At 41.8% G+C, this 27,228-nt stretch overlaps 1 protein-coding gene across 21 annotated transcripts in view; it reads left to right on the top strand.

The window, feature by feature from the left end:
- Positions 1-9,901: 9,901 nt before the first annotated feature.
- ABCC12 (ATP binding cassette subfamily C member 12) overlaps positions 9,902-27,228 on the top strand; it is a 74,638-nt gene continuing 57,311 nt past the window's right edge. For 5 of the 21 annotated variants that reach the window (XM_070262905.1, XM_070262913.1, XM_070262908.1 and 2 more), the window contains exons 1-2: positions 9,934-10,146; positions 11,115-11,239. The gene's annotated coding sequence lies outside the window, so the exon portion shown is untranslated. Of the gene's footprint in view, positions 10,147-11,114; positions 11,240-11,667; positions 12,291-27,228 lie in introns of all 21 variants that reach the window. The other 16 variants (XM_070262915.1, XM_023636916.2, XM_070262904.1 and 13 more) reach the window with 6 other exon arrangements.

The following is a 27,228-nucleotide window of genomic DNA, read 5'->3' as shown; positions in this document are numbered from 1 at the left end:
GCACACAGACCCCGCGGGCAGCAGCTCGGACAGAGGCCGGCGCGACCCTCGACCAGACAGAGCGGCAGCCCGAGGCCGCCAGGGGTGGCACGTGCAGGTCACCGCCTGCTCCCTCCCGGGGGTTCTCGGGCAGCACCCGCTTCTCTTTCTAGGGCGTTTCCTAGGTGGATGTCTTCTCTCTCCGGAAAACCCTTTCGCCTGGTTGACCCTGCGCCTCAGTCCTGCCTCTGTCTGCCCGGGGCCGGAGGAGTGCCTGGGGGCGGGGGCGGCTGCGTGTGACCCCCGGGTGCCCCGGGAGACCGCGCGCCGTGAGCTGAGCGCCGCCCCGCGATTCCAGACTCGCGGTCCTTCCCGGGCCCAGCTTCGCGGCCACATGCCCCTCGAGTTGGCCAGCAGATGGCAGGCTCTTCCCAAAAATGCCACGGAGGCGGGCCAGTTTCAGATGTAGCTTCACCAAGAATGCGCTCGGGAGAGCGTGGGCACCTGGGCCGGAGGGCGGGAAATCGAGCCATTTCCGACCGTCTTCAGGGCCCCATCACACCTTCCTCGAAACCGTTTCTCTTCCCGGAACACTTCTCAACCTTGACTGCATGCTGAAGTCACCCAAGGAATCGAAAATACTGATGTCCGCTCCTAGACTTCCTCACTTCAATGGTTTGGGGGTGGAGACTGAGCACTCGGAGTTTTAAAGCTTTAGGCGAATCTAATGTGCAGCCAAATTTGAGAACCATTGGCTCTAAGCAGCGATAAGCAGAATTTTTTGAAAAATAGTATTTGTTTTTTTAACAGTGTTGGTAATATTTTATTCCTTAAGCTGAGTGATGAGTATATGACTTTGTTTTCTTTAAATAATTCTTTATATGTCTTTGGGCATCTGAACTATTGGCTAATAAAATTAAAAAATTGATATTTGATGTTTTAAAAATAATGCAAAAACAATTTTAATGAGAGAATGTAGAACTTGGTTCTACTTTCTTATATTTATTTAATGGTTTGCTATTATTTGTGTTTTCAATTACATCCTGGTGGGAAAAGATCTTACCGTTTTAGTGCCCAGGGGTCTAAAGACCTTGATCTGTCCTCAGGCCCTAGCCCTCCTCCTGGTCAAGTGCAGGGACGACTTCAACACGAGCTGTGTGAAGTGGTCGGTAGGGACAGCAGGTGGATGTACAGAGCAAAGGAGGCAACAGTCTCACTGGCCCTGGCCCTGCCCTGCCTTTGTCTCCAGCTGTGGACACTCCATTTTAAGAGAAACATTGCTAGATAGAGGCTCTTCAAAGGACAACCAGTGGGGGGCTTGAAAACCATGTCGTGAGAAGGAGGAGAAAGGAAAAGGGAAGGGCTCAGATTCAGTCTTCACTTTCCTGAAGGGCTTCCAGCGGGCAGCCCCAGGCCCAGCAGGCATGGACATTCAGGTCATTGGAAAGGTCCCACTAGGGAGTGGCTGTCTTGGGGGGCAGGGAGTGCCCCATGGCTGGGAGCCTTTTGTGACGCTGACGTCTCTCCCTGGGTGAGGGGCACGGCTGATAGCCCTGGGCTCGGAGAATGCTCCCACAAGGTTGACGGATGGCTGGGATTCTGGTGTGTGGGAAATTGGATTGGATAACTTCCAGGGGGTGTGTGACTCTGGCATGCAATTATGAACATAATCATGCCTGGGTCCTTAAGCTTGAATGAGCATCAGCATCGCCTGGTGGGCTGAAGCACAGCTTGCCAGGCCCAGCCCATACTTTCTGTTTCTCTGGGTCTGGGGTGGGGCTTAAGAATTTGCCTGACAAGTTCCCAGAGTTGATGCTGCTGATCTTGAGAGCACACTCCAAGATCCCAAAGTTGGCCAAAATCGCTGTGTCCCACACGATCTAGACAGGAAGGGTTCAAACCCTCATTCTAATGTGATCCCCGAAGTTTCTGGGCATTTCCAGGGCACTTTTACTTTTATGACCTCTTTTTGTTCAGACCTCCTGAGCATCTCACGAAGCCATACAGACTTTCCTTTTCTCCATTACATTGGAGAAGGAGAAACCAGCACTTTCTCTTATTTCCTGTAATGTAGACAACTTCAGTGAAGATTTGGGCCGAAGGAGGGCTTTCCACCCTAGGAACTCAGCAACTTCCAAGTGAATACCAAGCACCCACCTTCTTTTGGAAATGGAGTCTCCATTTCCCCTCCTTCGGGCTCCAGGCTCTTCTGTGCTGTGTGCCATTACCCTCTGGGTTCTCCCTGGCCCCACTTCCCAGTTCCTGGACGTGTGTCATGCAGAGCAGTTCAGTTCTTGCTTTAGACACCTTTTCCTGTCAAACAAATCAGCGGGGTCTCACGGTCTTCCCCAAGAGATGTATCAAGGCAGTTCTCTCAACAAAAATGGGTTCCTCCATATGATACACTCTGCTGTTCAGAAGGTAAAGTTTCACCCCAAAGGTTAGCTGTCTGTAGATGTGTGGTTTTAATTCTTAGCTCTTATTTCAGTTCCATTTATCTGTGTGTCTTTTTTTCTGCCAGTACTATGCTGTTTTGATTACTGTAGCATTGTAGTGTATTTCGAAATCAGAGATTGTGATGCCTCCAGCTTTGTTCTTTTTTCTCAGGATTTCTTTGGCTATTTGGGGTCTTTTTTTGTTCCATATAAATTTTAGAATTCTTTGTTCTATTTCCATGAAAAATGTTGGTAGGATTCTGATTGGGATTGCATTGAATCTGTAGATTGCTTTAGGTAATAGGGACATTTTAACTAAATTTATTCTTCCAATCCATGAGCCTGGAATGTCTTTCCATTTCTTTATGTCTTCTTCAGTTCTTTCAACAATGTCTTACAGTTTTCAGTGTCCAGGTCTTTCACCTCCTTGGTTAAATTTATTCCTAGGTATTTTATTCTTTTTGTTGTGATGGTAAATGGGACTGTATTCTTGATTTCTCTTTCTGCTGGTTGGTTGTTAATGTATAGAACTATGACTGATTTTTGTATGTTGATTTTGTACCCTGCAACTTTGCTGTAGTTGTTGATTATTTCTAATAGTTTTCTGGTGGATTCTTTAGGATTTTCTATATTGTCTGCAAATAGTGATGGTTTTACCTCTTCCTTTCTAATTTTGCTAACTTTTATTTCTTTTTCTTGCCTAATTGCTCTAGGTAGGACTTCCAATACTATGTTGAGTTAAAGAGGCAAGAGTGGACATCCTTATCTTCTTCCCGTTCTTAGAGGAATACCTTCTAGTTTTTTACTGTTGAGTATGATGTTGGCTGTGGGTTTGCCATATATGGCATTTATTATGTTGAGGTACTTTCCTTCTATACCCATTTTATTGAGAGTTATTTTTTTTATCATAAACGGACGTTGGATCTTGTCAATTGCTTTCTCTGCATCTATTGAGATGATCATGGTGTATAATCCTTCTAATATATTGTTGTATTCAATTTGCTAATATTTTGTTGTGGATTTTTGCATCTATGTTCATCAGCAATATGGCTTTTATTCTGGTTTTGGAATCAGGGTAATGTTGGCCTCGTAAAATCATTTAGGGAGTGTCTCATTTCTTCAATTTTTTGGAAAAGTTTGAGAAGGATAGGTATTAAATCTTTTAGAGTGTTGGGTAGAATCCATCAGAGAAGCTGTCTGGTCCTGGGCTTTTCTTTTCTGGAGGGTTTTGATTACTGTTTCAATGTCTTTACTTGTGATTGATCTTTTCAAATTCTGTATTTCTTCTTGATTCAGTTTTGGGAGAGTGTATGATTCTAAGAATTTGTCTACTTCTTCTAGGTTATCCAATGTGTTGGCATATAGCTTTTTAAAGTATTCTCTTTTAATCCTTTGTATTTCTTTAGTATCTGCTGTAATTTCTTCTCTTTCATTTCTGATTTTATTTATCTGAGCCTTCTCTCTTTTTTTCTTAATGCGTCTAGCTAAGGGTTTTTCAATTTTGTTTATCTTTTCAAAGAATCAGCTCTTAGTTTCACTGATCCTTTCTATCTTTTTAGTCTCTTCCTCATTTATTTCTGCTCTGATTTTTATTATTTCCTACCTTCCACTGACTTTGGGCTTCATTTGTTCTTCTTTTTCTAGTTATTTTAGATGTAATGTTACATTGTTTACTGAGATTTTTCTTGTTTCTTAAGGTAGGCCTGTATTGGTATATACATCCCTCTTAGTACTGCTCTTGCTGTATTCCACAGATTTTGGTATGTTGTGTTTTCATTTTCATTTGTCTCCAGGTATTTTTTGATTTCTCCTTTGATTTCTTCATTGATCCAATAGTTGTGCCTTAGTGTGTTGTTTAGTCTCCGCATATTTATGACTTTCCTAGCTTTCTTTCTGTGGTTGATCTCTACTTTCATACCATTGTGTCAAAAAGGTGGTTGATATGATTTCAATCTCAAATTTATTGAGATTTGTTTTGTTTCCCAACATATGATCTATCTTTAAGAATGTTCCACGTGCACTTGAGAAGAGTGTGTATTCTGCCGCTTTGGATGGAATGTTCTCTAAGTCCATCTGGTGTAGTGTCTCATTTATGGCCAATATTTTCTCATTGACTCTATATCTGGATGATCTATCCACTGGTGTTTGTAAGGTATTAAAGTCCTTTGATATTGTTGTGTTGCTGTCAATTTCTCCCTTTAGGTCTGTTAATAGTTGCTTTATTTACTTTGGTGCTTCTATGTTAGGTGCATATATATTAATAAATGTTATGTCTTCTTGGTGGAATGTCCCTTTTATCATTATATAATGATATATATCTGCATATATATATATATAATGAGATATCTTTGAGCTCTCTAATTCTCCCTTCCACATGGCCTGCTCTATTTCCAATGCTTTCTACTTTATTTTTCATCTCGTTAATTGTGTTCTTCAGCTCCAGAATTTCTGTTTGGCTTTATTCTTTTAGAGTTTCCATCTCTTTGGTGAAGTGCTCTTCTGTGCATTAATCTTACGTCTAAGCTCACTGAACTGTCTTTCTGAGTTTCCTGTAACTCACTGAGCTCTTCCTGGCAGCTAGTCTGAATTTCTGTCGGTTAGATCACAGTCCTCTGTGGCTTCAGGTCTGGTCTCTGGAGAGGTCACGTTCTTGCTGTGCTGCTGTGTTACTGTAGTTCTTCATGGTGCTTGATGAGCGGATCCTCTGCTGGTGCATTTGTGCCAGTAATCACCTTTCTTATTCGGGTACGGCTTAGGTGACTCTGCTTCTGAGCTGCTTCTGGCTGTATTTGAGAACCTCCACTGCCTCTGCTAGAGGCAACTTCAGCGCCCTCCTTGTGCTGCTTGTGCCTCCAAGGTTGCTGGTCCTTGCTGCTTATGATGTCACTGCATCTCAGGTGTTGCCACAGGGGTCATCAGGCTGTGAGCATCTCTGCTGCTTATGGGGCTGCCTGGGTCTTGTGCTCCCCTACTGGCTCTCTGTGGGTTCAGATGCTGCTGCCACAGGCACTAACTGCACTGCTGCTTCCAGGTTATCTGAGGGTGCTGGCAGCACCACTGCTGGGGACCCTGTGTTCCTGGATGTCACTGCTGCTACCAGGTGCCCAGGGTCTTGTATGCAGCCCCTGGTGCTGGTGGGACCGGTGTCAGAGGTGCTGACAGTGGGGTCTGGGTCATGGTTCTGCTGTGACTCCTGAACTGTCAGGTCACAGATGCCACCTGTCACTGATGGGGGAGGGGTAGTGGCTAAGCTATGAGTGCTGTTGCGTTTCCTGAAGCCTCAGGTTGTGGGCACCACCCACCACCACTAAGGGAGGGCTAGGGGCTGAGCTGCCAAGTGTCGTTGCTGCTCCTGCAGCCTCTGGTCTCCGGCACCACTAGTGCACTTTTCAAAGCCTCAAGTCTGGGGCACTGCTGCTGCTGGAAGTATCTGCATCTTGGATGCTGCCCCTGCCACAGGAAGGGCCAGTGTCAGAGGCACTGCATCCGGGGGCGAAGGTGGGGCTGAGTCACAGGTATCCTACAGTTCACAAGTCTCCAGTCACAAGCCCAAAGTGATTCCTGCTACCTCCAGGAGCATGCGCTGCCTGGATTCCTGGGGCCTCCATTCCTGGGTGATACCTCACTTCCCAGGGTCTCTGTTTGCAGGCAGGGTCACCGATCCTCGAACCTCTGGTCTCAGGAGCTGCCACTGCTGCTTTCCTAGTTCCACTGCCTCCTGGGGGTCCAGTCCACCCACCTGCAGATGTATAGGTGTGTGGGTCTCTCAGGCATTCAGGAGTGCTGTGCAGCGTCCTCTGTTGGTGAATGGAAGTCCTACTAGTTGTAACTTAGAGGGGAGAGACAAAGGGAACAACTCACTCCATCAGGATGCTGACGTCACCTCTCCAGTTTTCTTTTATACATATTTTAATAATCGTGTTTCAGTATAATTGGTTTACTTTGCAATCCTGTGTACTTTATTTTATGCTTTAGAAACACTATTCTGAGAACACACTAGAAATCCAAAGACATCTATGGCACAAAAAAGTTAAGAACCCTCATCTAGCTCAGTTCTTTGATTTTATAGAGAAAAACTGAGTCCCAGACAGAGACGATGTCTTGCCCACAACTATACCACTGGCTTTTAACAGGCTGGTGGGGCCTCAAATCTGAAACAAGGAGGAAAAGAAGTGAGGAAGAAGAGCAGACAAGCAGCAAGCGCTGGGGATAAAGGCTTCCCCCAGCACTGTGACCAGGGGCAGTCTGCTCAGAGCAAGGGGCAGGCTGGCCCCTTCCCACAAGTTCTAGATCTGAGGCCTGGCCAGCCCCTACCCAATTCTTGCCCCCATTGCAGAAATTCTGGGTAGTTTCAGGGCAAAACTGTTTCTCATTACAGCAAACAGTAGTATAATTTTCTGATTTAACAGTGATGTTCATTGCTAAATCCTTGCTTCCTAAATGCTTTGTCTTCTGGTGACAACTGTACTAATCCAGAAGCTTCTGTTCCAATACAAGGGACTCAGTCCCACTCGGCATTCACTGAAATGCTCCCCACACCCATCCATGTACTTCACGATTCTGGAGTTGTCCTAATTCTACAAACATCATTTCACGTAAAATGCATGCCATGAGATTTTGTACCATTGCTAGAGATTGCTAACAGTTTTCACTCTGAGCTCCTTAACAATGTGGAGAAGGAAATGAGATGTGAGATGTATTACAAGATCTTCATGACCCAACCATTTAAAGAAAAATTTAATTGTTCACAATAAGCATAGTTTTCCTGGTCCTGAGAGTGGGCGGTCATCTTTTCCGCATGTAGGGCCGGTTTCTATTCGCAGGCTCAGCTCTGAGCCAGAGACCTTGCTCAGGTCCTCAAGCTGCAAATGGTGGAGCTCAGGCCAGAACATGTTTTCTGCCTGAGAGCGTGTTTGCTCTTTATTAGAGGGCTTGTTCTCTTATGGTTGCAGCATGCATTTCTGGTCCACTAATCTGTGTTTCTTCCACTTATTGCTTTTAAAGCCCATTCAAATTCCAAGTTACTTTCCAAAATCATTTGACATCAACTTCGTCCTCCTGTATCTCTCTCCTTGGTTCGTTAGGCAAACAGCAAAACTGAAAACCCGAACCCCCTCCTTCAGCAGACACTCTGTGTGCTTCTTCTGGACAGAATCCAAAAGCAACCCCCAAGGTAGAATTCTTATTTCTCGTAAGATCCTGCTAATTAAAAAAAATTATTCACGAATGATAGCTACCATTTATTGTGTTTACTATGTTTAAGACACTATGTTAAGAACTTCACTTACATTTCTAATCCTCAATTAATTTACAATGCTTTGAAGTTAATGTTCCCATTTTGTAGTTTGAAATGGAAATTTAGAGACTTTGAGCTCAGATTTGATTCCGGAGTTCCTACTCTTAACCGCTACATGCTATTGCTTCTGTGCAGCGCCACACACTGATTTTCGTGTGTGTCTTGGGGTCTTTGAGCCAGGTTTCTCTCTGTCCGTGTTTCTCTGTCCCTTCCCTTTCCCTCCCCTCTCTCTCTCTCTCTCTCTCTCTCTCTCTCTCTCTCTATTTCTACACACATGCGTATATATTTTTAAAAAATTATTACAATAATTTTTTGCGGTTGATTGAGCCCGTGTCTTTATGGTTTACTGAAGGTGTGTTGGTGAAGGGCAAGAATAGGGAGGACTCAGACAGAGACTCACTGTGGAGCAAGGGCCTCACAGAACCTCAGAGCTGGGCAAGTTCTCTAGAGGAGTGGTCCTGAAACCGTCCGCTGAGCGCCGCCCTTGTCTTCGGGCACACAGACTCCTGATGTTTGCACACGTACTTATCTACAAATGATGTACAGAGTGTACATGTATATCACTGTACTAAATATTTGTAAACAAAAAACAGAATTTTTCTAAGGATGACAACAAACATAGAAAGGATTTCTAATATTTTCTTCCTGTGCTCCAGTGGATTCTCTTGTCCCCCACTTCCTCCTGGAAGGTGTACACCCTGGTTGGACCTCAGTGCACTGGCCTTCCGCGAGTATATACCCTGTCTGGCACAAGACTTGTCTTTTCTTTTCTTAAGGACTCCCTTGGGCAGAGACTGCACAGCCCCTCTGCATCACTCACTCTAGAATCTGTTACCCAGTGGGCCAAATCATCTTTATATAGTGCCACGATACTGTGTGTCTCGGTAGACTTTCATCTCTGCCAGACCTTCCATGAACATGGAGAAAAACTGCTCAAAGTTCTCCTTCCGTAAACTCGACAGCATTTGAATCTGTTTGGAATCGTAACAGTGCATCTGTGCTGTTTCTGAGACATCCTGGGGTGGTTGTGAAGATCAAGTGATCAAGAACGAAGAACTTTGGCATACGCCAAGTGTTCTAAAAATGTCAAGTGATATTATTAGCAGTGATTTGCATTTGCAGAGGAATAAACTGGGACACCTTAGACATGCACCAGGAAAGCCTCTGCTGGCCCAGCCCACTCCTGAGGCCAGGGGACCTTCCTCATAGGACCTGTTTTCCCATACTGCAGGTGACTACAGGCCCTCCCCATTGCCCACCTCCCTTTTGGACACAAAGAGAAGTATCCCCTTGGGTGAGGGCAGCCTCCTCCGTGAATTACATCCCCAGGAAGTGGAGGAGCTAGAGACAGCCAGCAGGGGGAGGAATTGACTAGGATCAGAGCAGACAGAGCATGGGCAGGCTTGAACGACTACAGCAAAATTTGTCATGAAATCCACGTGAGTTAGGTGGAGAAGGTCTTCCAAGTTATCTAAATAATTCTTAAAAATGAATCAATATGTGTTATTTCTGAATTTAGAGATTTTGCTCCCTCCACCCATTCCCTGGCCACTCTGGAATCCTTCAGACAACTCTGAGCTTGAGCATGAGTTCTGAGCAAGCCACCATGGCCTGGCACTTTGTTAAAGGGACTCAAGAAATCGGAAAAGATCTGAGCTCCAGGGTGTGCAAAGTGTGAAGTGAGATGAACAGGCAACTTTTATATGCTAGCGTTAGCTATGAGTGCCAGTCCCAGATTTACCTTTGATTCAGTTCAGGAGAAACACAGATGGAACTCAGATTGCCTTTCAATTTTGGTTGAATAAACGGGGACTGAGGGAATGAGGTTATCTCTGTTTGTGTGTTGGATTCTCCTCCCATGCCCTGGCCTTTGAGTTTATTTGCCTTTGCAGGAACGCGGAGGGGAAATGCATGCCTTCCGGGAGGCGGGTGCCTGGAATGGGCCAGGGGACTTGGCTCTGCACGCAGCCCGGCCCCAGGCCATCATGGAAAGCCTTCTGTTCCTAGGCTTCCTTATCTGTAGAATGTGGACTGGAGGAAGATTTCCTCCTCTTATACAAAGCTGTGGTGGGACAGGCTGTGCAAACACATTGCATGAGCTCTGATTGTCGCCGAAGGAGCTGAACTGTGCCGCAGTCCCATCCTGAGGGGCAGGGCACTTTAATGTGGGCAGAGGGAATGTTGGCCCCCCAGAGTTCCTTCCGTGGGCGTGGTAGGAGTGGCAGTTGAGTAGGGCAGTTGGAGAGGAGGGCTCCACGCCGGTGCGACAAGGGAAGCCGAATCTGAGGTTTGTGGAGAGAAGGAGGCCCAGGCAACATGGCAGCAGGCAGTGCCCTCCCAGCCCCGTGGCTCCTGAGCCCTCCCCTCTCTTTCTAGTCCTCAGGCCACTAGTGTTTCCTCCCAGGGAAACCTGCTCTCTGCATCGATCTGCCCCAGGTAGTACTTGTGGACTTGGTCTCTAACCCTCAGGACAGGCTGTCGTAGGCGACACGGTGTCAGATGTGACTGCATGTGAACCTGTGAAAGGAAGTAGGGGCCTGGAGCCTCCCAGAGGGTGAGGGAGGCCCGGGCACTTCTGTTTGTGGAGCCCCCTGGTATTGCAAAAGAAAAAGTAGAAATGCCAAGGCAGGGTTTCCAAACCTGTGATACACAAAAGCTTACATTAAGTAAATGAAGCCTTTTCTCTCTCTCTCACACACAAACCACACACACACACACACACACACACACACACACATACACACACATACACACACACACACACTGTACTGGTTCACAATTTAATCAGAGGATTTTATTTTAAAGACACTTGAATTCCTGGTGCACCACGGTGTAGCTCACACTTCTGAAATGGGAGTTGTCACCTTTCTCCAATCTTGTCAGAACATCACTGCGACTGAATGGGTGGCCTCATTTGAAGACATTGTCTCAAGTCACCATTTAGGACCCTCTGGGGATGAGAGGACTTGACCAAAACTCCCCACTTGCCTTTCTGCACCCCCAGGCTGGCATTCTCTCACTAGCACTTGCTTCCCTCTGCCCTCTCTCCGCCTCCCTCTTTCCCCTCCAACACCAGCCCCACATCACTCATGGCTCCTTCTCCCAGGTCAGGCTGCCCACATGGGTGTGGACAGACAGGAGTGGACAGCTGGAGTGGACAGACAGGGGAGGAGAGGGGCGGGGGTGGAGGAATGCTCCCCACATCTTCTCCTCTGAGCTGAAGGCTGGTCAGGGGCTAAAGGAAGGGGCTGTGGGAGTGTGGGGGAGGGCATGAGATCATCAGATATTGGTAATTTTGGTGGCTTTAAATTAAAAGTGGATTTATTAAGAAGGGAACGGGGGCCATAGTCTCTTATCTGGGAAGAATTTTATGATTAAAAGTGATCTGTGTTTGCTTGACGCAGGGAACTCCTAAAGAAGGACTAAGGGCACCCAGGCAAACTGAGAACCCAATTGTTGAACAAGGCATTGTTAATTGCTAATTGTCTGGGTTAGAGAGGCAGACATGGAACATAAGTGAGCCAGGCAGGTAGGTGTGGAAATTATTTCTTCTTGAAATGCCTTCTAGATATCTTTGTTCTCTGTCTTTAGAGAGAGACAAGGATAGAGCAAAATGAATCTACTCTAAGGAGAACAGCAGTGCAGAGGTAGTGATAAATGCTAAGTCACCCAGAGCCCCAGAGTCAGGGAGACAATAAAGAGTGGTGGGGATTGTGGCTAACTAAAGCTAGTATGCCCTCCCAAAAGGGGTGACTGCTGCTCAGCATGAGCTGCGTGTAGCTCGTGAGCATACAGAGCTCCCGAGGTTTTGGCACCAGCCAGAGGTCTATCTTCTTTTAATGTAGTATCTCCTAGTTCAAATTCAAAAAATTTTAAAAACTTTGTAGGTCAAATCAAATGGACCTGCAGGGTGTATGTGGTCTGTAATCCACAGTTTGTGTCCTCTGCTCTAAACAGAGACCTTCCTGTTTCTGCCTTGTCCAGTCTACTGAGATCAGGTTAGGATCACCCCCCAGCAAGCAGAGAAATGCACCACGGACCTCTTTCCATCTTCTGCCGACCCTCAGATGCTCTGAGTAGAGACAGGCATGCCAGGAACAGAGTCCTGATGGCTGCAGAGGCCGTAGCCTCGTCAGGTTCTCACCCCTTCCAGCTCTCATCAGTGACTTCCTACCCCCACTCGATGACAGCCAGCAAGCAAATTTGTGACTCCAGGCAGCTCGTCACTCCTGGCAAAGGATGGCGTGACAGACGGGGACAGGGACGTTAGCCAAAGCACACTTCCTGATTTAAAAATTCTCACTTTCCTCCTGGGGCTGCCAAATTTAGCAAAGTGCCATTCCAGCTGCGTGCTTCCAAGCTGCCGTAGGTAATCGTAACTCTGCACTCCCTGTGGAGTGCTCAGGAAATTACCCCCAGCACAAGTGTCCTGTGCACTCTGACTACCCGAGCCTGGACAGGGAGGCCTGGTCTCCTGTGTTTGGCATCTTGGAATCTGGACTGCTTAAAATAAGCTGATGACAGCTTGCTGCCAGGACTCCTTGCCATCAGAAAAGTGATAAAAATAACAGAAGTCGGAGGTAAGGGTTCTCCAGGCACGGTGAGGCCCACCCTCTCGGAAAAAGGCTCAGGATCGGAGGGGTGGGGCCATTTAGCCTGGACAAGAGAGGAATCGCAAATGGGTTGCTGGGGTGAGCATAGGGACACGACAATGATCTTCAAGTATCCGAGGGAACATAAAGAGGGCCTGGGCCCTGGGAGCAGAGCAACTCTTAGAGGAAAATCACCTTCAGTCCCACAGAAGGAAAGCAATTCTTCCCCTTTAGAGCTATTTCCTTAAAAAGGGTTCATTTTTATTTTGGAATGATTTCAAACTTACTGAAAAGTAACAAGAATAATGCTAAGAAATCCTAACTACCCTTCTCGCTGATTTGCCAAATAACATTTTGCCACATTTGCTTTAACATGCTCTCTCGATGCATAATTGTTATTTTTCTGAGACATTTGAGAGTCAGTTGCAGACATTTTGCTCCATCATCTCTAAATACTTCGGTAGGTACTTCCTAAGAATAAGGACATTCTCTTACATAGCCATAATTATCAAAATCATTAGTTATCAAATTGTACAATTATCAAAATGAGGAAATTTTACTTTGATTTAATACTATTCTGTAACCTCCAGTCCATATTCAAACTTCCCCAGTTGTCCCATTCGCATCCTTGGTTTTGCTCCTGGTCCGGGATGCAGTGCAGGATTGAGCTGTCATCTCTCTCGTTGCCTTTGATCTGGAACGTTTCCTCACCTTTCTTTGTCTTTCATGATACCAACATTTTTGGAGGGCACAGACCAGTGGCTTTTGGATGTTCTTCTGGGCTTGTCTGATGTTTCCTCACGACTAGATTCAGGTTATCCACGGTTTGCGAAGATGCTGCATGAGGGCCATCCTGAGAAGAAGTGACGGGGGCCTGTGGCAGAGTGTGTTGAATAACAGTCTGGCTGGCCAGAGGGAAATGCCCACTTGACGTGCTGTCGGCCATGTCTGACGGCTTTTTGGATTCTTTTGATTCTTGGATGCTGGGATTCTTTCTCCTCAAAATGATTTCAGCTGGTTTCAGAACTTGGCGCGAGCTCTTTCTTCTTCATCGACTAATCTGCTTTCCTACGTCTGCTTAGACCAACCTGGGCAGCTCTTGGCAGCGCAGGCAGGGAAGCGGCCCAGGGGCAGTGGGAGGCCACGGCAGCTGCTGAGGGACCACAGCTTGGCTGCTCACAGCCCGTGTTGTGGCAGGAACAGGGAGGAAGGGAACGCGATAGGGAGACTCTGTGTACACGGCTGTGCCCGTGCCCAGATTTCCCCTCCTCCTGCCTCTCTGGTCAGGGGTGGATCTCATTTGTTCAGGGACCCAGGGACCCACCGAGGAGCAACAGGCCAGTTTCTTTACTTTTCTCAGTCTGAGTGTCCCTGCCGTAGCTCTCAGCCTTCCACTGTCTTCCTGCAGCAAATCCAGGAAAACCACGGGGCATGGCACTCTGGCTGGAAGAAGCTGTCATGGGCCCTCTGGTAAACGGACAAATGGAGGTCTTGTTGGGAAGGCTGGGGACACCTTCAGCAGGGCTGGGCCATGCAGGGGCCAGGGGACTGCTGGCTGCATAAGCAGGAGAAGATTAAAGGCCGTTCACCGCTGTTCCTAGCCTCGTCACTCTTGACTCTCTGGCCCAGGCCTCGCACACCTGGTTCCCTTAGGAGCCTCACTATACAGCAGCCACACACCCAGTGTCAGCTGAATGTCTCCCCTGGGCTTTCTCTCAAGCTCTCCTTCTTTCCTCCCGTCTCTCTTCCAACCACCCAGCTCTAGTCTCACTTCCCGTAAGAAATCCTCCCTAACTTTGTGCTCCTCCCAGGCCACACTGATCTCTCCTTCCTCAGAACTCGGGTGGCGCAGGTGGTCTGCACAGAGCACGGACAGCCTGGCTCCTGGGCGTACGTCCCCAAACATACGGTTCAATAGTACAACGTCATGAGACAATCCCTGTGTGATTTCCCAGAGTTCATTCCTCTACCTTAAAGAGGTAACCATCAGCTTGAAGTTGGTGTATATTTTTCTCATTCGTTTTTTAAAAATAAACTTGAATTTTTAAGGACAGCTTTAGGTTTACAAAAAAATTGTGAAAATAGTACAGAAGATTCCCACTATTATTAACAATTTGCATTAGTATGGTACATGTGTTATGATTAATGAACATTATTAACTAGCATACATACTTTATTTAGCTTCCCTTAGTTTTTACTTAATGTCCCTTTCCTGTTCCAGGACCCCATCCAGGACACCACATTACATTCAGCCATCATGTTTCCTTAGGCTCCTCTTGGCTGTGACAATTTCTCAGACTCTCCTTGTTTTTGATGACCTTGACAGTTTGGAGGAGGACTGGTCAGGTATTTTGCAGAATGTCCCTCAACTAGGGTTTATCTGATGTTTTTCTCATGATTAGGCAGCAGTCATGGGTTTTGGGGAGGAAGACCCCAGAGGCGAAGTGCCCTTTTCATCCCATCATATCAAGGGCACACGCTGTCAACATGACTTATCATTGTTCATGTTGACCTTGATCACCTGGGTGAGGTAACATTTGTCAGGTTTCACCACTATAAAGTTATTTTTTCCCCTTTTCCATATTGTGGTATCTCTTGGAAGCACCGTATTCTATTGGATTCAGTTATTTCTCACAGGGCTGTGTGTTGGCAGTCCTGATGCTGCTGTCTATGTTGACCGGAATTGAATTAAGTGAACGGCGGGTGGATGCTGAGAGCCGGGTTGCTCACGTTTGCAGTGGGATTTACAGATAGGCAAGGGAAAGAGGCTGGAATTACGATAGTTATAGTAACGGGTTACAGATGGAGAGTCAGTGGGAACTCATGTTTTAGACTAAAACAGATTCAGATCATTACATACAGAAATAATTTTAGGTGTGTCTATATATACTAGTTAATATAAACACGTATATTTCCTTGCTTTGTCAGCTGAGAGAACCTAGAGGCAGTAAATATCCCAGTAACAAAGGACACACCTAGTGCCCGGATCTTTGTTTTGAATACCATTCTCCAATAAAAGGAATCAGGGCCACTTGGAGAAATGAAATTCTACTACAAATATATTTATCAGTAAGTGAATATATTGTTCTGCAAGGATGTGAACTTTACGCAAATGGTGATCAGAGTGTATGAATTTTCCCACAACTTGCTTTTTCTCTCTCAATTTATCACGTGTGGTATTTACATAGGTTGATCTGTGGATTGAGTTCATTCATTGTTACTGTTGAATAGTAATATACTGTAATTATATTATACAATTCGTCCACTTTCCTATTGATGGATGTTTTTGATGTTACAAATAGAGCTGCTGCAAATGATCCTACAAAAGAGGCACAGAAGCATTTTCACATGAGATTCCATCCTCTGGATTATTTGCTTGTGTTTTTCTAGATTGAACTTCAGTGTTGACGCCCGTGAGTATGAGGGGAGAGAGGCTAGCAGAGGTAGGGAAAATCTGTGTGGATAATGGAAGGGAGCATGCAAGGTTTGTGCCCACTCTGCATAACTTCTTGAACAGGCAGAATTTGTTCACAGCATGTATATGCCTAAGGAGGAGAATTGCTGACTATGTTAGTAAGATAATTTTCAACTTGACTGGATAACATCAAATTGCTTTATAAATTAGTTGTACAATTTTTACTCCCATCAGCAGAGTTTAAGAGCTGCTGTGCTCCATACATGTGCCAAGACTTACAATTTTTAGGCTTTTAAATATCGCCCGTCTGAAGAATGAGAAATAGCTCTTACTGTGGTTGTGGTTTTAACTCACACTTCCCTAATACTCAAACATTGAGCATTTTTGTGTGTGTATATTTGGCTCATCTGTGAATCACTTGCCTGTTGGTATCTTCTGTCCACTTCTCTGATTGACTGTCCTTAGTTATGGATGTATTGAGCATTCTCTGTAAATTTTGTACACTAATTCTTTGTAGTCAAATGAATCACACTTATACCACCATGTTGCTTCTCTTCTTAATCTTAAATTTTTAAAGAATTTTGTAATCTTTGTAAAAATTGAGTCTTTGATTAATACAATTTGTCACTCTTGATGTTCACCTGATTGAGGTAATGTTAGTCAGGTTTCTCCACTGTAAAATTGCTCATTTTTCCCCTTTTCTGTCTTGTGCTATACTCTTGGAAGCACTATATTCTGGTTGATAAAGTTGTTTCTCAGAGGAGTATGGGCTGACAATTCTGATACTGTTAACATGGTCTTTTTTTCCATCCTTTTACTTTCAACCTATTGGTGTCTTTATATTTCAAATGCATCTCGTGTAGACAGCATATCACTGGGGTTTGCTTTTGTATCCAGTCTGACAATCTCTGCTTTTTAATTGAAGCATTTACTGCATTTATATTTAGTATAATTATTGATATGGTTGGGTGTAAGTCTGTCAGCTTGCTGTTTGCCTTCTATTTGTCCCTTCTGTTTGTTATTCCTGTGTTTCTCCTTGCCTACCCTTTCTGGATTAATCTACTATTTGGCGCTCCATTTTATTTTCTTGACTGACTTCTTCCTCTTGACTCTGTGTGCCTGTGTTCTCTAGGGCTAACATTATGCTGTGGTTTACATTTTCATGTGTGTTATTGTCTGCTATTTCTCCCTTTCTGGAAAGAGGAGTTGTAGCTTAGACTTCTCTCATACTCTTCACTATTCACTCATTTTTCAACATATTACTGTGAAACATCTACTATGTACAGGGACCATCTAGGTATTGGAACACACCTGTGAACAAGACAGACATGAAGCCACAGTAAGTGGGGAAGTTTTCCTAGAGGAAGAAATATCTGAACTGAACCTTGAAGCCCAACAGGAACCAGCTAAGTGAAGGGGGGATATTAGATTGTTCCAGGTTGTGGCAAGGGTGAGTACAAAGACCCAGAGGCAGAAGCAATTGGCAGTTTGTTCAGGGAGCAGTAAGACGTTCAGCGTGGCTGGGGTGCAATGTTAGGTGGTGCAAATGGAGTGTGGAGTGCAATGCAGGTTGCTAAGAAGCTTAGGGAATCCCTGTTTGGTAACTTCTGATTTTTTCATTGAATTGCGAATCTAGAGCCTAGTCTGTATTATTCATGTCATTACATTCATTAATTGAGTAATTGAAGAGATTTTGAGCAGAATTATTGCCTATAAAACACGTGCCCCCTCCAGCTGTCTATAATGCCTCAGTTTCCATTTTGGGGGATTTGTCTTTTAGAGATGAAGATGTTTTGCTTTTCAAATTCTGTTGTAAGAAAGAATATATTATTCCAGAGGAGCGCTTCCTGTAACATAATATAAGCAATAGATTTTCTAGGGTTGTTGGAGAAGAGAGGGGGACTCAGCTGACCTGCGTCTAGACTGTCTGGATGAGATGGTGCCACCCGTTTACATAGACTCTTTTCCCCAGCTTTATTGAGATATAATTGACATATGATATTGTAAAAGTTTAAGGTATACAATGTGTTGATTTGGTACATGTATATATTGCAACAATTCTACCCAGTCACATAATTACTATTTCTCTTTTGATGTGAGAGCATTTAACATTTACTCCTTTAGCAACTTTCAAGCATATAATACAGTATTGTTAACTATAATCACCATTACATTGGATCCCCAAAATTTATTCATCTTATCACTGGAAGTTTGCATCCTTGGACCAACATCTCCCCATCTCCCCCACCTGCAGCCCCTGGCAATCACCATTCTACTCTCTGTTTCTGTGAGTTCAGCTTTTTTAGATTCCACGTATAAGTGATATCATACAGTGTTTATCTTTCTCTGTCTGTCATTTCATTTAGCATAATGTCCTCAAGGTCCATCCATGTTGTCTCAAAGGGACAGATTTCCTTCTTTCTCATGGCTGAATAATATTCCATTATACATATGTATATAAATATATGTATGTATCTATATGTATGTATATGTACACACACACACACACACACACACCCCACATCTTCTTTATTCTTTCACCCATAGATGGACACTTGGGTCATTTCTACATCTTGGCTATTGTGCTGCAATGAACATGGGGGTACAGATATTTCTTCAAGATCCTCATTCCATTTTCTTTGGATACATGCCCAGTACTGGAATTGCTGGATCATATTTTAGATCTATTTTTACTTTATTGGGGGACCTCCATATTGTTTTCCATAGTGGCTGTACCAATTTACATTCCCACCAACAGTGCGCAAGATTCCCTTTTCCCCAAGTCCTTGCCAGCACTTGTTTTCTCTCACCTTTTTGATGGTAGCCCTTCCAATAGGTGTGAGGTGATGTCTGCTGTGCTTTTGGTTTGCTTTCCCCGATGATTAGTAATGCTGAGCACCCTTTCATGTATCTGTTGGCCGTTGTATATCTTCGCTGGAAAAGTGTCTATTCAGCTCCTCTGCCCATTTTTTAATCACATGGGTGTGTGTGTGCGTGTGTGGGTTTTGCTAGTGAGCTGTATGAGTTCCTTATATATTTTGGATATTAACCCGTTATCAGATATATTATTTAAAAATTTTTCTCCCATTCCGTAAGTTGCCTTTTCACTTTGTTGATTGCTTCTCTTGCTGTGCAGAAACTTTTAATTTGATGTAGTCCCTCAATTATTTTTGCTTTTTATTTTGCTTGTGCTTCTGGTATCATATTAAAAGAAATTGTTGCCAAGAACAGTGTCAAAGTGCTTTTCCCCTATTTTCTTCCAGGAGTTTTATGGTTTAAGGTATTATGTTTAAGTCTTTAATCCATTTTGAGTTAATTTTGCCAGTGGTGTAAGATAGAGGTTAATTTCATTCTTCTGCATGTGATTATCCCGTTTCCCCAACACCATTTATTAAAGAGACTATCCTTTCCCCATTAAGTATTCTTGACTCCTATGTGATATATTAGTTGACTGTATATGTAAAGGTTTATTTCTGGGCTCTCAATTCTGTTCTATTGGTCTATGTATCCATTTTTATACCAGTACCATACTGCTTTGATTACTATAGCTTTGTCCTAGACCTTGAAATCAGGAAGTGTCATGCCTCCAGCTTTGTTCTTTCTTAGGACTGCTTTGGCCATTCAGGGTCTTTTGTGGTTTCATACAAATTTTAGGATTTTTTTCTATTTCTGTGAAAAATGCCATTAGAATGTTGATAGGGATTGAACTGAATCTGTAGATGGCTTTGGATTGTGTGGACATTTTCACAGTATTTTTTCGGTCCATGAACATAGGATATCTTTCCATTTGTTTGCATCTTCAATTTCTTTCCTCAAAGTCTTGTAGTTTTCAGTGTACAGATCTTTCACCTCCTTGGTTAAATTTATTCATAAGTATTTTATTGTTTTTGATGCTATTGTGAATGGGATTGTTTTCTTTATTTCTTTTTCAGATATTTTGTTGTTAGTGTATAGAAACACAACTGATTTCTATATGTTGAGTTTTTATCCTGCAACTTTACTGAATTCATTGATTAGTGCTAATAGGGTTTTTGGTGGAAACTTTAGGATTTCACAATATATGTAAATCAAACCGTCATATTGTATGTCTTAAACTTATACAGTGATATATCAATTATTTCTCAATAAAACTGGAAAAAAAGAATATTTTCTATATATCATACACCTGCAAACAGAAACAATTTTCCTTCTTCCTTTACAATTTGGATGCCTTTTTTTTCCTTTCTTGCATAATTGCTATGGCTAAGACTTCCAGTACTGTGTTGAATGAAAGTGTGAGAGTGGGCATCCTTGTCTTGTTCCTGATCTTAGATGAGAAGTTTTCGACCTTTCACCATTGAGGATGATGTTAGGTGTGAGCTTGTTGTATACAGCCTTTATTATGTTCAGGTGCATTTCTTCTATACCCAATTTGTTGACAGTTTTTATCACGGACAAATGTTGTATTTTGTAAAATGCTTGTTCTACATCTATTGAAGTGGTAATATGATTTTTATCTTTTATCCTATTAATATGGTATATCACATTTATTGATTTACATGTAATAAACCATTCTTGCATCACAGGGATAAATCCCGCTTGATCATAGCATATGATCCTTTTAATGTGCTGTTGAATTCAGTTTGAAAATATTTTTCTTGAGAATATTTGCATCTATATTCAGAGATATTGGCCTGTGGTGTCTTTTTTTTGGCAATGTCCTTGCCTGGCTTTCGTATCAGGGTGATGCTGGCTTCATAAAATGATTTTGCGAATATTTCCTCCTCTTCAACATTTTGGAAGACTGTGAGAAGAATTGGCATTAACTCTTCTTCAAATGTGTGGTGGAATTCTCTAGAGAAACCATCAGATTCTGGGCTTTTCTTTGTTGGGAGGTTTTTGATTACTGATACAATGTTTTTACTAGTAATCGGTCTGTTTAGGTTTTCTATTTCTTCATGAATCAGTCTTAGAAGGTTGTATGTTTCTATGAATTTACCCATTTCTTCTTGGTTATCCTATTTGTTGGTGTATAATTGTTCATAGTGGTCTCTTATGATCCTCTGTATTTCTGTGATGTCAGTTGTAATGTCTACTCTTTCTTTTATGATTTTATTTATTTGAGTCTTTCTTTTTTTCTTAGTCTAGCTAAAAGTTTGTCAATTTTGTTTGTCTTTTCAAAAAACCATCTCTTAGTTCCATTGCTCCTTTCTGTTGTTTTTCTGGTCGCTATTTCATGTATTTCTGCTCTGATCTTTGTTATCTCCTTCTTTCTGCTAATTTTGGGCTTAGTTTGTTCTTTTTTTAGTTCTTTGAGGTGAAAAGTTAGCTTGTTTATTTGAGATCTTTCTTTTTTAATAATGTAGGAGTTTATCACTATAAACTTCGGTCTTGGAACTACTTTTGCTGCATCTCATAGGTTTTTTTTTTTTTTGAGTTCATAGTAGTTTACATCATTGTGAAATTTCAGTTGTACATTATTTCCTGTCTGTCACCACATTAGTGCTCCCCTTCACCTCCTGTGTTCACCCCCCACCTCCTTTCCCCTGGAAACCACTGAACTGTTTTCTTTGTCCATGTGCTTGTTTATATTTCCACATATGAGTGAAATTATCTAGTGTTTGTCCCTCTCAGTCTCACTTATTTTGCTAAGCATAATTCCCTCCAGGTCTTTCCATGTTGTTGCAAATGGGATGAATTTGTCTTTTTTATGGCTGAGTAGTATTCCATTGTATATATATACACCACATCTTTATCTGATCATCAGTCAATGGACACTTGGATAGTTTCCATGTCTTGGCTATTGTGAATAGTACTGCAATGAACATGGGGTGCATATGTTACTTTGGATTGCTGATTTCAAATTGTTTGGGTAGATACCCAGTAGTGAGATAGCTGGGTCATATGGTATTCCTACTTTTAGTTTTTTGAGGAGTCTCCATACTGTTTTCCATATTGGCTGCACCAGTTTGCATTCCCACCAGCAGTGTATGAGGGTTCCCTTCTCTCCACACCCTCTCCAACATTCATTATTTTTAGTCTTAGTGATTATAGCCATTTTAACAGGCATAAGGTGGTATCTTAGTATAGTTTTGATTTGCATTTCCCTGATGATTAGTGATGTTGAACATCTTTTCCTGTGTTTATTGGCCATCTGTATATCTTCTTTGAGAAAATGTCTGTTCATATCCTCTGCCCATTTTTGTTTTTTTATTGTTCAGTTGTGTGAGTTCCTTACATATTATGGAGATTAACCCCTTGTCAGATATATGATTTGCAAAGATTTTCTCCCAATTTGTGGGTTGTCTTTTTTGTTTTGATCCTAGATTATTTTGCCTTGCAGGAGCTTTTTAGTTTGATGAAGTCCCACTTGTTTATTTTTCCTTTTGTTTCCCTTGTGTGAGAGGACATGGTATTTGAAAAGATCCTTTTAAGTTTGATGTCAAAGAGTGTACTACACATATTATCTTCCAGGAGTTTTATGGTTTCAGGACTTCAAGTCTTTGATCCATTTTGAGTTTATTATTGTGTGTGGCGTGAGATAATGGTCTACTTTCATTCTTTTGTATGTGGCTGTCCAGTTTTCCCAACACCATTTATTGAAGAGACTATCTCTTCTCCATTGTATGTTCTTGGCACCTTTGTTGAAGATTAGCTGGCCGTATATGTGCCGTTTTATTTCTGGGCTTTCAGTTCTGTTCCATTGATCTGTGTGCCTGTTTTTGTACCAGTACCATGCCATTTTGGTCACTATGGCTTTGTAGTACATTTTGAAGTCAGAGATTGTGATGCCTCCAGCTTTGTTCTTTTTTTCTCAGTATTGCTTCAGCAATTTGGGGTCTTTGGTTACCCCATATGAATTTTAGGATTCTTTGTTCTATTTCCGTGAAGAATGTCATTGGGATTCTGATTGGGATTGCAGTGAATCTGTAGATTGTTTTGGGTAGTATGGACATTTTAACTATGTTTATTCTTCCAATCCATGTGCATGGAGTCTCTTTCCATCTCTTTATGTCATCATCTATTTCTTTCAATGATGTCTTTTAATTTTCATTGTATAAGTCCTTCACCTCCTTCGTTAAATTTATTCCTAGGTACTTTATTCTTTTGTTTGCGATTGTAAATGGAATTATATTCTTGAGTTCTCTTTCTGTAAGTTTTTTATTACAGAAATGCAACTGATTTTTGTAAGTTGATTTTGTACCCCTCGACTTTACTGCAGTTGTTAATTATTTCTAATAGTTTTCCAATGGATTCTTTGGGGTTTTCCATATATAAGATCGTGTCATCTGCAAATGGTGAGAATTTCACTTCTTCACTGCCTATTTGGATTCCTTTTATTCCTTTCTCTTGCCTAATTGGTCCCGCCAAAACCTCCAGTACTATGTTGAATAAGAGTGGTGATAGAGGGCATCCTTGTCTTGTTCCTGTTGTCAGAGGGATTGCGTTCAGTTTTTCCCCATTGAGTATGATGTTGGCTGTGGGTGTGTCATATATGACCTTTATTATGTTGAGGTAATTTCCTTCTATCCCCCTTTTGTTAAGAGATTTTATCATAAATGGTTGTTGGATCTTGTCAAATGCTTTCTCTGCATCTATTGAGATGATTATGTGGTTTTTATTCCTCATTTTGTTGATGTGGTGTATCATGTTAATTGATTTGCAAATGTTGAACTATCCCTGTGTCCCTGGAATAAATCCCACTTGATCATGATGTATGATCTTTTTGATGTATTGCTGTATTTGGGTTGCCAAAATTTTGTTGAGGATTTTTGCATCTATGTTCATCAGCAATATTGGCTTATAGTTTTTCTTTTTGTGTTGTCCTTGTCAGGCATTGGTATCAGAGTGATGTTGGCCTCATAGAATGCATTAAGAAGCGTTCCATATTCCCTAATTTTTTGGATTAGCTTTAGAAGGATAGGTATTAAATCCTCTCTGAAAGTTTGGTAGAATTCCTCAGGGAAGCCATCTGGTCCTGGGCTTTTATTCTTTGGGATGCTTTTGATTGCTGTTTCAATCTCTTTACTTGTGATTGGTCTATTCAGATTATCCATTTCTTCTTGATTCAGCTTTGGGAGGTTGTAAGAGTCTAATAATTTATTTCCTCTAGATTGTCCATTTTGTTGGCATATAATTTTTTGTAGCATTCTTTTATAATCTGTTGTATTTCTGTGGTATCCATTGTTATTTTTCCTCTTTCATTCTAATTTTATTTATCTGAGCTTTCTCTCTTTTTTTCTTTGTAAGTCTGGCTAAGGGGTTGTTAATTTTGTTTATCTTCTCAAAGAACCAGCTGTTTGTTTCATTGATCCTTTCTACTGCCTTTTTTGTTTCAATAGCATTTGTTTCTGCTCTGATTTTTATTATTTCTCTCCTTCTGTTAACTTTGGGCTTTGTTTGTTCTTCTTTTTCTAATTCAGTTAAGTATAGTTTGAGATTGCTTATTTGGGTTCTTGTTTGTTAAGGTGAGCCTGTATTGCGATGAATTTCCCTCTTAATACAGCTTTTGCTGCACCCCACATGTTTTGGTATGTTGTGTTTCCATTTTCATTTGTTTCAAGATATTTTTTAAAATTTCCCTTTGATTTCTTCTTTGACTTATTTGTTGTTCAGAAATGTGTTGTTTAATTTCCACATATTTGTGAATTTTCCAGCTTTCCTCTTGTTATTGATTTCTAATTTCATACCATTGTGGTCTAAAAAGATAGTTGGTATGATGTCGACATTCTTAAATTTGTTAAGACTTGTTTTTTGATCTATGATGATCTATCCTGGAGAATGTTCTGTGTGCATTTCAGAAGAATGTGTATCCCACTGCCACTGGATGGAATGTTTTGCATGTGTTTGTTAAGTCCATTTGGTCTAAAGTATGTTCAAGTCCAATGTTTCCTTGTTGATTTTCTATCTGGATGACCTATCTAATGTTGAAAGTGGGGTGTTGAAGTCCTCTAGTATTATTGTATTACTGTCTATTTTTCCTTTCAGATCTGTTAGTATTTGCTTAATATATTTCAGTGCTCCAATATTGGGTGTACATATATATTTACTATTATTGTATCTTCTTGATGAATTGACCCCTTTATCGTTACGTAATAACCTTCTTTAACTCTTGTTATAGTTTTCAGCTTGAAGTCTATTTTTTTTTGTTTTGTTTTAAGTGTGACTACCTCTGCTCTCTTTTGGTTTTCACTTATAGGGAATAGCTTTTTCCATCCCTTCACTTTGAGCCTATGTGTGTCCTTAAAGCTGAAATGAGAGTCTTGTGGGAAGCATATAATTGGGTCTCATTTTTTTAAATCCATCAAGCCGCTCTGCCTTTTTATTCAAGAATGCAATCTATTTACATTAAGAGTAGTCATTGCTAGGTAAGGACTTACTAATGTTGCCTTATTGTTTTCTGGCTATTTAGTAGTTTCCTTGTTCTTTTCTTCCTCACCTGCTGCCTTCCTTTGTGAATTAATGATTTTCTGTAGTGGTATGCTTCAGTTCCCTTCTCTTTATCTTTTGTGAATCTACTTTAGGTTTTTGCTTTGTAGTTAACATGAGGCTTACATAAAGCGTCTTATAGACATAATATTCTATTTTATGCTGATAACTTAATTTTGATTGCATACAAAAGCTATACCCTTTTAATCTCCCCTTTTATATTTTTGATATCACAATTTACCTCTTTTTATATCATGCATTCATTCACAAATTATTGTGGCTATAGTTATTTTTAATACTCTTGTCCTTTAACCTTTATACTAGAATTGAGTGGTTAAAATGCATTAGAGTATTCCGGATTTGACCATATACTTACCTTTACCAATGTGTTGGATATTTTCATATGTTTTTATGTTACTAATTGGTGTCCTTTAATTTCAACCCGAAGAACTCCTTTCAGCATTTCTTGTAAGGCAGGAACATGGTGATGAGCTCCCCCAGCTTTTGTGGGAAAGTGTTTATTTCTTCTTTATTTCTGAAGGGTAACTTTCCCAGATAGAATATTTTTGGTTGGCAGTTTTTTTCTTTCAACTGTTTGAATATATCATCCCACTCTCTCCTGGCCTGCAAGGTTTCTGCTGAGAAATTCGTGTCTAGCCTTATGAGGGTTCCCTTGTAAGTTACAAGCTTTTTCTCTTGCTGCTTTTAAGATTCCTTGCATTTGATTTCTAACAGTTTTCTTATAATGTGTCCTGGAGAGCAGCTCTTTAAGCAGCATTTGTTTGGTGACCTATGAGCTTCATGAACTGGGACATCCAAACCTCTCTCCAGACTTGGGACATTCTCAGCCATTATTTCTCTAAATAAGCTTTCTACTCCCTCTTCCTCTCTTCTCTTTCTGGAACTGCAATAATTTTAAAATTAATTCTTCTGATGGTATTCCATAGGTCATGTTGATTTTCTTCCCTCTTTTTCATTCTTGTTTCTTTGTTCTCCTCTGACTGGATATTTTCCAAGTTCTTTTCTTCTAACTCACAGATTCTCCTTGCTGTTGATACTCTTGATTACAGTTTTCACTTCATTTGTTGTATTCTTCAACTCAAGTATTTCCTTTTAATGATGTCTTTCTCTTTGCTAAACTTTTCATTTTGCTCACGTATTGTTTTCCTGATTTGGTTGAATTGTCTTTCCGTGTTTTCTTGTAGCTCATTGAGTTTTCCTTAAACAGTTACAGATCTTCCTCAGCTTATAATGGGGTTACATCATGATAAACCCATTGTAGTTGAAAATATCATAAACAGAAAGTGCATTTAATATACCTCACCTGCTGAACCTCATAGCTTACCCTAGCCTACCTTAAACATGCTCAGAACACTTACATCAACCTACACTTGGGTAAAATCATCTAACACAAAGCCTATTTTATAATAAAGTGTTAAATATCTCATGTAACTTATCAAATACTTTACTGAAAGTGAAAAACAGAATGGTTTTATATGTCCGAAATGGTTGTAAGCATATCAGTTCTTTACCCTGTGATCACATGGCTGGTTGGGAGCTGTGGCTTGCCATTGCTGACCAGCATTGTCAGAGAGTATTGTACTGCAAATCACCAGCTGAGGAAAAGATCAAAATTTGAAGTACAGTTTCTATTGAATGCATATTGATTTCACACCATCATAAAGTTGAACCATCGTAAGTCAAGGACCATCTGCGTTTTGAATTTATCAGGTGATTTCCATGTCTTTGGGATTGGTTAATGGAAGACTGTTGCTGTCCTTTGGTGGTGTCACGTTCCTTGAAGTTTTGCACTGCTGTCTTTGCGTCTGAAGTGCAGTCACCCCTCCAGTCTTTACTGACTGCTTTTGAGAGAGAAGTACCTACTGTCAACCCTGCTAGGAATTCTGAGGCTTCCTCAGACCTTCTATGGATTCATCTGCTCCATGCTTCTTGCTCTGTCTTGTGACAGAATTCTTAAGCTTGCATGATTTCTCTCCATCCTGCAACACACCAAGCCAGGTGCTGACAGCCTCCCTTTTGTTTTTCCAAAGCTGGCACTAAAGCTCAAGTTTATGGTCTCTCCCTGGCCCAGAGATTTGCACC

Source organism: Equus caballus, chromosome 3, assembly GCF_041296265.1.
Source record: "Equus caballus isolate H_3958 breed thoroughbred chromosome 3, TB-T2T, whole genome shotgun sequence".
In the NCBI taxonomy this organism is placed as follows: Eukaryota; Metazoa; Chordata; class Mammalia; order Perissodactyla; family Equidae; genus Equus; species Equus caballus.
Note: the sequence above shows the minus strand (reverse complement) of the source record. Positions and strands in the feature narration are given on the sequence as shown.